The sequence below is a fragment of the Theropithecus gelada genome, chromosome 5 (genome assembly GCF_003255815.1).
Source record: "Theropithecus gelada isolate Dixy chromosome 5, Tgel_1.0, whole genome shotgun sequence".
Classification (NCBI taxonomy): domain Eukaryota; kingdom Metazoa; phylum Chordata; class Mammalia; order Primates; family Cercopithecidae; genus Theropithecus; species Theropithecus gelada.
In genome coordinates this window covers 8,987,720-8,996,938 of record NC_037672.1, presented here as the reverse complement: position 1 = coordinate 8,996,938, position 9,219 = coordinate 8,987,720, and the positions used below count along the sequence as shown (strand labels likewise).

The window sequence follows — 9,219 nt, the reverse complement described above, 5'->3', positions numbered from 1 at the left end:
TCCATCTGGTCCTGGGCTTTTCTTTTTTGGGAGCTGTTTGATTACAGCTTCAATCTCCTCACTAGTTATAGATCTGCTCAGATTTCCTATTTCATTATGACTTAATCTTAGTTGGCTATATGTTTCCATTAATTTATTAATTTCTTCTAGGTTATCCCTTTTTTTTGGTATTTTTAAGTCTTTAAAGTCACATATTAACAAGGTGTATATGAACATTTTATGCCAAATATAATTATCATAATGGTTTCAAAAGGATTGTTGAATGAAATGGAGTGTAAGCAGGTTTGAATAGAATTAAAGGCAATTTGAATGCTGCAAATCATTGTAAGCACCTTATTTTAAAATAAAGTTTAATTTTCACTTCAAAATAATGTTTCCATGGTTAGAAAAACAATTAGAAAAAACCATGAAAATTTATATGGAATCGAAACCAAACACATTCCCAGAAAATACTGTGAACATTTTTCTTGTTTTCTTTCTAACTTCTTAAGTGTGTGGCTTATAATCACTCATTTATTTATCAAGCACTTAGGCTGCACCAAAGAGTAAAAGGGATACAATTATTACAAACCACCTGTTTACTTAAGTCATGCCTCTGCAGATATTTATGAAGGGAAGACTGTTCTTGGCAAGAAAAAAATGGCATGTCACTAATCGCTTTTACTCAAATTGTTCAGTCATCTGCAAATTCTATGGCCTTCTGGCCTGCCTTGCCCCATTCCCCATTCTGCCTGCAGAATCTCATTGCATTTTCCTCTTTTTCCATTTTGGCCTCCTTGGGAACCAAGTGAAGAAAAGGCCAATTTCTGTGTTTGTAACAATTAGCCTGGTTTTTGGTTGTAATGAGAAGACCCAGCAGGTGTTTCACAAAAACCGGGGCCAGAAACACGGGGTTTGTTGATTTTTGCCTTGGCATAGGAAAGCCAACCCCCATGGTAAGGAGCTATGGTAAGGAGCAGCTCCAGGGGCCGACACCCCCAAAGGGAGAAGTGATTGGCGGTGCTTCATTCTTCAGCTCACAGAGAAAAGAGCCTGGCTTGAAACCTGGGTCCCAGATGCCAAAAAGTTAAGGTGGCACTCCTGAGTGCTGTTTGCAGTGGGAACTTCAGCTCCCTCCCACTCAAGCCACAAAGGGGTAATGACTGAAATCTACTTCACTTAGGAAGGGAGATGTTGAACTGAGATTTGTCTGTGGCTAGGCCAGCAGCCATCACATACTGTATGTCAGGCAAGAAGCCTATTGCTTAAAAAGCCTCTAGAAGGCTCCTCACCAACACAGTGGAACTAATCTCCAGGCTTCTGATACTAGAGATTATGTTCTTCTTCCCCAGATTCTTTGGACATTCGAATCTCTAAATGATCAGGAAGCTGACCCTCCAATGTTCCCCAGAACTACTTCCCAGCTCCCACAGATAAAACCCTCTAAGCTTCAGAAAAGGAGTGTGGCTCTGTGGTTGCTACTGGGTTGATGCAGAGAACACAGAGCAACTGCACGGCAGTTTCTCTTGTGTCTGGTGGATAGCTGAGCATGGGGAAAGATCAAGGGCATGGGGGCTGCCGAACTTCAGTTCCAGTTCCTGGCTGTGTGACCTCAGGCAAGTTATTTGACCTCTCTGAATGTATAAAATGGGAATGGCAGAGCTTCTGTATCACAGGAGTAGACAAGACAATATGTAGAAAGCACTTACATCAACAGGTCATCAAAAGTCAGTTTTCTCCCTGGGGATGTGAGCAGCCACCTTGAAAGAGAGTTACTTAATGGCATAGTGCTGTGTGCTCTTCCTTTCTGTTTCTTTGCTTGGCATTAACCGATGATTAATTTTGAAGAGTTACTGGAACAATTACAACTCAACTTAGTCAAAAAAGTTCTCACAAATAGAAGCTGACTGTCATTTATTCACTCAGTTCCTGTTGGCTGAGTGTTGGCTCTAGGACTGGCACTAGGCACTGGAATTAAACATTCTGGACTCCAGAGGGCCATGTAAACTCTTCCTGAAGGATGCAGAGGAAGATTCGAACTGGAGGAAAACCCTAAAATGTGAGTAGGAATTGATCAGGCCAAGAAAACAGGCAAAGGGTGCTCCTGTTTGGGGGAATGTTGAATGCCAGGGCAGCGATGGGAGCAGGGCAAGGTGTGTGAGCAAAGTGGAGCTCTCTCTGCTGGGAGCCAGTGGTGTCTGCAGGTCATGTGCCAGGGGCAGATGACTGCAGAGGAGATGTCATTGGCACAGTGTGCCCTGGAACTGGCGCTCATTGCAGATGCTTGCAATTCCCTCCTCCCTTCCTTTCTTTAAGTCAAGACTTAATCTAGAACTGAACAACTGAAAGCCATCTAAGGGTTTGGAGCAGAGAAGCAATGATACTGCCTGCTTTTGTGAAACATGACTCCAGGGATGCTGTAGATAATTGAACTGGAGGGTGGAGATTGGCCATGGGGAGACCAGTCAGCAGGCTGATGTCCAGGTGGGAGAGGACAAGGGCTTGGACCAGGAGGATGACAGTGGGGATGGAGGGGACCAAGTTAGAGCCATCTTCAGAGATAGAACTCCCTGAATGTGGGGATCCAGGAGAAGGAAGGCAGTGAGGAGGATGAAGCAAGTTGTTTAGGCATCATCTAGCATAAGCAGAAGGGAGGTGTTTGATGTTATTGTTCATGAAGATAGAGAATAGAGGAGGAGGAGAAGGAGGGGTAAAAGAAGTGTAGCTTCATGGGAAACTGCAGGTTTTGTAGGAAGTGGCTTTTGCATACCTTCCAGTTTCCTCTGGCCCTTCACATCCCACCTTGCACCATCCACAGTTAAGCACAGATGGACATTCATTCATTCCCTCCTCCACACACTGGCCCTCCACCAGCTTCCAAAGGGCTCACATTGCATGTGCATGAGGGTGCTCCGCTGGGCACTGCTAAGTGTGTGTGGCACTTACACTGTCAGAGAAAAGCTCCGAGAAAGGCAGTTTTACTGAAAACTGTTAAGGGACATTCCAGGCCCATTTCTGCAGCAAGCATAAAGTTGGAGATTCATTGAGCTGACAAGAACACTCTAGAGCAGGAGTAGCCAACTTTGACTCACATGCCTACTGGGCCTGCTCCTTGCTTTTTTAAATAAAGCTTTACTGGAACACAATCATGCATATCTGTTTACACATTGTCTATGGCTGCTTCTACACTAGAACGGCAGAGCTGTGAGAGCAACAGAAATTTCATGGCTAGCTTAGCTGAGACTATTTAGCCGCCTAGCCCTTTAAGAAAAATGTTGGCCGGGCGCGGTGGCTCAAGCCTGTAATCCCAGCACTTTGGGAGGCCGAGATGGGCGGATCACGAGGTCAGGAGATCGAGACCATGCTGGCTAACACGGTGAAACCCCGTCTCTACTAAAAAATACAAAAAATTAGCCGGGCGAAGTGGCGGGCGCCTGTGGTCCCAGCTACTCGGGAGGCTGAGGCGGGAGAATGGCGTGAACCCGGGAGGCGGAGCTTGCAGTGAGCTGAGATCTGGCCACTGCACTCCAGCCTGGGCGACAGAGCGAGACTCCGTCTCCAAAAAAAAAAAAAAAAAGAAAAATGTTGACCTGCTCTAGTGTGCTGCCATCTCTGGTGTGAATGGGTGTTTGATGGTGATTGAGGGACCTTGGCGCTCTTTGCCGAAAAGCCCTCCATGCCTAAGAATCAAGTTCAGGATCCTTAGCTTGCTGTCCGAGGCTCTCCTGGGATGTGAAGCAGACATGCTCCACGTCATTGCATAGAACCTTGGTGTAAAACATCAAGATCCATCAAATGACTTTAAAACATCCATTGCATTTAGTTCTTGTGCCTTGAATTTGATGCAGTAGTTCCATTGATTGAAATCTATTCTAAGGGAAGAATCCAAGCAACAGAGGAACACTTTGTTCCCTGGCCTGGTTATACCCACTTGTCTGAACTAATTTTTTTTTTTTTTTTTTTTTTTTTTGAGACAGAGTCATACTCTGTCACCCAGGCTGGAGTGCAGTGGTGCAATCTCGGCTCACTGCAACTTCTGCCTCCTGAGTTTAAGCGATTCTCCTGTCTCAGTCTCCCGAGTAGCTTGGATTACAGGTGCCTGCCACCATGCCCAGCTAATTTTTGTATTTTTAGTGGAGACCGGGTTTCACCATGTTGGCCAGGCTGGTCTTGAACTCCTTACCTCAAGTGATCCGCCTGCCTTGGCCTCTTAAAGAGCTGGGATTATAGGCATGAGCCACTGCGCCTGGCCTGGACTAAGTTTTTTAAAGGCATCACTCCTCACACACACTCCACAAATACACACAAACTGTGTAAGGGACTCACAAATGCGGAAAGTCTTAGGGAGAAAAATTAAAGCAAGATTAAGAGGCCCAGAGTGCTGAGGACCATTGTCCAGATAGTGTGATGGGGACACCTTGTCTCAGGGTCAGTGCTCCTCTTGCCAGAGTCACCTCACTCACCTCCCCCTTATCACAGCTACTGCGGGTCCTGCCTTTATGTTTTATTTGGTTTTTTTGTTTATTTATTTATTTATTTTTGAGACAGAGTCTCATTCTGTCACCCAGGCTGGAGTGCAGTAGTACCATCTCGGCTCACTGCAACCTTTGCTTCCCAGGTTCAAGCGATTCTCGTGCCTCAGCCTCCCGAGTAGCTGAGATTACAGGCATGCGCTACCTGCCTGGCTAATTTTTTTGTGTCTTTAGTAGAGACAGCGTTTCACCATGTTGCTCAGGCTGGTCTTGAACTCCTGACCTCAAGTGATCTGCCCACCTTGGCCTCCCACAGTGCTGGGATTACAGGTGTGAGCCACTTTGCCCAGCCCCTGCCTTTATTTAAAATGTTGACATTTTGTTTGTGATAAAGTTTTTTTTTCATTCATTTTATTTTTTTAAACGATTGCATTAATTATTATTTATCTTGATAACTGAGTTTTCAGTATTCCCTTTAATTTTGATTCCCAGGCAACTGCCTCAGTCACTTCATCCCAGTCTCAGCTCTGGGAGGAGCAACTGAGGAAGTAGAGAAAATGGAAAGAGCACTGTGTCAAGGAGGCCAGGGGAAAAAGATTTGCCCAAAAGAAGGCTAATGTGACAGGATGAACATAAAAAATGTGACACTGAGAGCAGCCAGATACAAAAAGTCATATACCATATGATCCCATTTTTATGAAATGTTCAGAAAAGGCAAGTCCATAATCTAGAGAGGCAGAACATAGATCAGCGGTTGCCAGGGGCTGAGGTCTCCTTTTGAGATGATGGCAACACTCCAAAATTAGATTGCCATCATGGTTGCATACTGCTATGAGGGTACTAAAAACCATTGAATTGTACTCTTAAAGTGAGTGCATTTTATGGTACATAAGTCACACTTCAAGTTAAAAAGAAAGAAGGCTGAGTAAGGCGAGGATTGGGAATTAAGCATTGAATGAGTAAATAAATGAGTGAGTGACTCAAAGACAGGCAGTATTTCTAAACAAGAGAGTACCGCAGGATTCGAGAGTGGGAAGAATTAAGTCTACAGGATCCGGTTGTTCCTTAGCAAGCCCAAGGGGGAGCGGTGGGCCACGCAGCCTCCTGATGCTTACCAGGGTAGAAATCCCAGACTAGACTCCTTTTTGGAACATGAAAGATCAATACACATCAAGAGACTTAAAAGTGTGCACTGCCTGTTGTTTCTGTGCATTGCCTTTTGATACCATAATTCCATTTCTCGAAAGCTATGCTAAGGATAGAATCCGGATGATGGAAGAATGATTTACCCATATGTGCTCACTACAGAGCTGTGTATAGTATTGGAAAAAGGGAGACAACCCAAATGACCAACTGGTTAAATGAAATATGGCCGAGTAACAGATAGAATGTTAAACAGCCACCTAAAATGATGCTAATGTTGAGGAAAAGTACACTGGAATGGAATCTGGAAAAAGCAGGACAACAAAGGATAAAGAAAATATTGAAACCACCACAAGGAATTGTGTGTGTAGCATAAACACCCAATAGTAGCACAGCCACAGTGTTATGGAAGAGCGATGGGCTTATGGATTGGTTGGATTTTACTCTGTGATAAGTGCTTTCAGCACTGTGATCAGACATTTGGTACTATCACTTTTCAAAGTCTGTTACTTAGTTATCCTTTTCTTGGTCAATTTCACAAATGAGGAAACTGAGGCTCAGGTTTAAGGAAATGTGTACGGGGTCACACAATTTGCAAGTGATGGAACCCAAGCCCAAAGGGGTGGAACTGGGCCTTCTCAAGTGTAGTTTAGTCAGGGTTCTCCAGGGAGACAGAACATGTGTTATAATCTACCTATATACACAGGACATGGACAGCTAATTAGCTAGATGGATGGATTGATGGGATTTATTATGGGAATTGGCTCACATGATTATGGAGGCTGAGAAGTCCCATGACAGGCCATCTGCAAGCTGGAGACCCTGGGATGCTGGCAGCACGGCTCAGTCCAAATCCAGAAGCCTCAGCACCAGGAAAGCCAATGGTAATTCTCAGTCTGATGCCAAAGGCCTGAGAACCAGAGCAGTGGGTGGGGCACTGGTGCGAGTCCTGACGTCCAAAGGTCAGGGAGCTTGGAGTTCTGATGTTCAAGAACAGGAGAAGAAGAGTATCCTGGCTCCAGGAGAGAGAAAACAAACAAACAAACAAACAAACAAACAAACAAAAAATCCTGCCTTTTTTTCCTGCCCATTTTGTTTGATCCAGACCACAGTCAATTGGATGGTGCCTGCCCCCCTGGAGGGCAGATCTGCCCCCTTCAGTCCACAGACTCCCACACCAGTCTCCTCCAGAAAAACCCTCACAGACACACCCCAAAGTGAGGCTTGACCAACTCTCTAGGGATTCTTTAATTCAGGCACCTGAAATTAACCATCACACCCAGGATCCAGCAGGCATCCCTCCAGCCAGCCCATGAGGTGGGGTTCATTGCCCTTATTCCACCCTAGAGATGCAGAAGGTGAAGGCTGGAATGGTTCAGTTATGGCTCAGTGCCAAGCAACCAGCACTGAGGGGAGCTGGGACGCCTGTGGGTGGCCCGGGGTGAGCTCCTGAACATGTTACATCCCGCAAGAGGACGGAGCTTCCCTGATCTGAGAGTGAACAGAAGGCCTGGCACCAGGCCAACGGCATCATCAAGGGAAAGAGGACTTCGCTCTGCTTCTGTTGAGAAGCGTTCTTTGTACCCAACGGTACAAAGACCAGGGATTTTGGTGACACCGCAGCCCGAGCCCAGCCTGGGTGCCTAGGATGCAGCTTAGCAGGTCAACTCTCAGTACTGCCAGGACTTCCCCCCTGGAAACCTGCAGGCTGGCAGTGTTCTACCAGGAGGGGGCCAACTCGACAAAAGCAGAGAGGGTGAAACATCCTGCACCAGATCATTTCAGACATCAGCGATGGATTGGTTGATTAGCAGTGTTTTTGCTGAGACTGATGGTGGACTCCCTGCCCGAGATATCCTGGATTCCTTCAGGTCAAAAGTCAGCAGCTGCACTGGAGCTTTCCTGACCCCCATGTCCAGGTACAAAGAAAACCCATCACCTGAGAGCCAATGGCCTCCAGAGCTAGTGTGGCAGAGGGGCTTGGCTCACGTGTCATCCTGCTTCTTTCTTGCTGTGTGACTTTGGGCTAGTAGCTTCACCTCTCTGAGCCTTGATTCCCCCACAGATGATCAAACATTTCTAGTGCCAGACGCTGTTCTAGGAACTGTGTACCTACTGCTTCAATCCTCATAACACTCCCATGAGGCTGGCATCATTGTCTGTAGACCTGTTTACAGAAGAGGCCACAGAAGCCCCATGAGGGAAAGGGATTTGCCTCATGTCACAGTGAACAAGGGGAGGAGGCAGGATCGGAACTCAGGGAGCCTGGGCCTGGGTCCTGCACTGCTCACAACAGGCTCCAACTGCCCTGGTATGAAGACAAGGGCTGTAAGGATGAAGGCACACAAAATGCCAAGTGAGAGCTCTGGCCACGGTCCCTCTCACCATCTCCGAAGGCAAACCCCGCCGCTGTGGCCTTGGCTTTGCCGGAAGCTGATTCCATGCTGCTCCCCCAAGGGACCCCGAAGCTGCAGGTGTGCCAGGACATTCCTGGCCGACAAGTGCGGGGTCACAGGAGGGCTGCAGAGCATGTCTCTGTGTCCATCAGCTCCTTGTGTGTGTGTGCTCATGTACGGGGTTTAATTAATGAAATGATGAAAACCTGGAAAAATATGTATTGCATGTATGCTTCAGTTTGACTCCATACTTTTCTTATTTCTTTTGAGTCATGAAATAGTAATAGTTCTCCAGATTTGTTATTTTTCTTCTTTTGATTCCCCCAAGGGGATGTAGGAAGCCGATCCAGTAGGGGATGTTCTGTGGTGTGTATGTCAGGACTGGCTCAGATCAGGGTAGATTGGTGGGTGTTGGGGTGCTGCCAAGGGGAGAGAGTCCGTAAGAGAAAAACATCCCCAGGGACAGAGTAGGCGAAAAGGGGCGGGCGGGGGAAGCCCTTGAAAAGGGCGGAAATCTCTGCGGGGAGGAAGGGCTTGGGATGACATGGGTCCTGGGGCTTAAGGACACAGGGTCCATGTGGTTCTTTAAGGGAACAGTTTTGGCGGCCCTCGCGCTGGATTTCAGACGCCACCACCGGGATGACAGCCCACAAGCACAGCCAGACCCGTTTCCCACCTCAGCGTCGCCAGCCCTACCCAGGTCGGCCAGGCAGCTGCAGGTGTTGCTGAGTGACTGGGTAAGCGGGCGAGTGCAGAGAGCTTGCTCACTGAAACAGAGAATGGCTGTATTGGGGTAACTAACACGGAAGTCTGCCCCTTAGACATAGAACAAGGCTTCAGCAACACAGCTGCTTGTCCAACATACATATTTTAAGCGGGCTGGATGCTCAGAGGAAGCCAGGCGGGGATATCTTAGTCCAGTGTTTATAAAACACGGTTCCTCATCCAGAAGATTTCTGGGTAGATATTGAAGATTCCTTGGAAAAGGCAAGACTTTGGCTAAGCTTTGAGGGGTGAGCGTGTTCACAGAAGCAGAGCTGGTGGAAGGGGGTGTTCTAGATTCCTGCTTCGGCTGCCAGGAAGCCATCTGAGTCAGAAGGAAGCCGTCTGGGAGTAGATAGACGAGCCTCCAGCGGAGACAGGAAGGTGGGAAGCAGCCGGGCTGATAGACAGTGGGGGTGACATACCGAAGCTCTAACTTACTTATGCCATCTGTTGCAAGACAAACA

General features: G+C 47.1%; 1 long non-coding RNA gene across 1 annotated transcript; it reads left to right on the top strand.

Moving 5' to 3' along the window:
- Window positions 1-1,782: 1,782 nt before the first annotated feature.
- LOC112624599 lies at window positions 1,783-8,213 on the top strand. The gene is made up of 2 exons (XR_003119437.1): window positions 1,783-2,038; window positions 6,301-8,213. It is a non-coding gene; the product is annotated as an uncharacterized LOC112624599 (long non-coding RNA).
- Window positions 8,214-9,219: the final 1,006 nt, after the last annotated feature.